The following is a 1908-nucleotide window of genomic DNA, read 5'->3' as shown; positions in this document are numbered from 1 at the left end:
ACATTTTAAAGAAAAAAACGTTCCCATTTGGCGAAGAAGAAAGTGCTCTTCCATCAAGACAATGCACGGGTTCACACGTGCCCGGCACCGATGGCCATATTCAACGAATTCCGCTACCCCAATCCAGCATATTCGCCAGATTTAGCCCTCTGCGACTATTTCCTGTTTCAAAACCTAAAGAAATGGTTCGGAGGAAAGAGATTCACCACCAGAGGAGCAGCTCATCGCCGAAACAGAGGCTTATTTTGAAGGGTTGGACAAATCATATTATTCGGACGGCTTGAAAAAGTTGGAGAATCGTTAGATCAAGTGTATCGAATTGAAAGGAGACTATGTTGAGAAATAAAAATAAATTAATAAAAAAAAATGTGTTTTACTATGTTTTTCTTAAAAAACTTATTGACTTGCCCTCATACAATCAAATATATCGGGCTATAAGAGCATTAACACAGCGCGGAAATTGTTGCGCAAATTTTAATCTAATTATGACCAATAATGTCTATATAAAATATAAATATAAATATACAATAGTTGTCTGTACCATCTTAACGTTCAAATAAGATGATATACATAACTATTGTATATTTATATTTTATGTAGACATTATTGATCAGTTAGATAGAAATTTGCGCAACAATTTCCGCGCTGTGTTAATGCTCTTATAGCCCGATATATTTGATTGTATGAGGGCAAGTCAATAAGTTTTTTAAGAAAAACATAGTAAAACACATTTTTTTTTATTAATTTATTTTTATTTCTCAACATAGTCTCCTTTCAATTCGATACACTTGATCTAACGATTCTCCAACTTTTTCAAGCCGTCCGAATAATATGATTTGTCCAACCCTTCAAAATAAGCCTCTGTTTCGGCGATGAGCTGCTCCTCTGGTGGTGAATCTCTTTCCTCCGAACCATTTCTTTAGGTTTTGAAACAGGAAATAGTCGCAGAGGGCTAAATCTGGCGAATATGCTGGATTGGGGTAGCGGAATTCGTTGAATATGGCCATCGGTGCCGGGCACGTGTGAACCCGTGCATTGTCTTGATGGAAGAGCACTTTCTTCTTCGCCAAATGGGAACGTTTTTTTCTTTAAAATGTTATTGAAACGGTCCAATAAGGCTGCGTAGTAATCGTCATTGTTCATTTGCTTTGACGGAAGGTAATCGATATGAATTATATCGCGTGCATCCCTAAAAACTGTGGCCATCATCTTTCTGGCCGCCTTTTTCGAAGCTCATTCGATGAAGTCCACTGTTTTGACTGTTCCCTTGTCTCGTGAAATGGATCCATGTTTCGTCCACAATAATGAATCGACGCAGAAATTCATCTGGATTACGTTGAAACATCTTCAAACATTGTTCAGTGAGCAAACGCGGCACCCATCTTGCCGATAGCTTTTTCATACACAATTGTTCGTGCAAAATTGAAATCACTGTGCTATGTGATATGCCTGTGGCCTCAACAAGCTCGCGCACTTTCACTCGTCGATCAGTCAAAACAATATCATGGACTTTATCGATGATTTCTGGCGTAGCAGCCTCAATTGGACGTCCCAAACGAGGTGCACATGAGAATGTACGACCACGTTCAATTTCATTCACTCAATTGTATACAATCGCAAACGCTGGTACAGATGTGCTGTGAACATTATCCAACTCGGCTGTGATTTCTTTCGGCGTTAAACCTTTCATATCTAGATGTTTGATCACTGCACGAACTCGTTTTTTTCCATTTTGTAAAAAATACAAAGGTAGTACGCTTTAATCATCTACAGAAATAACACCACGAGATGAATTCCGCTCAAAATTTGGCAGTAAAAGATGATACTAATCAAAAAGTAATGTGACATGACACTGCAGTGGTCTCTGACATATTTTCTAAGAACTTATTGACTTGCCCTCGTATATTT

The 1908-nt window shown here is 38.3% G+C and overlaps 1 protein-coding gene across 2 annotated transcripts in view; it reads left to right on the top strand.

Annotated features, from left to right (window-relative positions):
* The window catches only part of LOC108745891, a 19181-nt gene that overhangs the window by 9568 nt on the left and 7705 nt on the right, over positions 1 to 1908 (top strand). The gene's annotated exons all lie outside the window — the stretch shown is intronic.

The sequence above is a fragment of the Trachymyrmex septentrionalis genome, unplaced genomic scaffold (assembly GCF_001594115.1).
Source record: "Trachymyrmex septentrionalis isolate Tsep2-gDNA-1 unplaced genomic scaffold, Tsep1.0 scaffold155, whole genome shotgun sequence".
NCBI classification, from domain to species: Eukaryota; Metazoa; Arthropoda; class Insecta; order Hymenoptera; family Formicidae; genus Trachymyrmex; species Trachymyrmex septentrionalis.
Note: the sequence above shows the minus strand (reverse complement) of the source record. Positions and strands in the feature narration are given on the sequence as shown.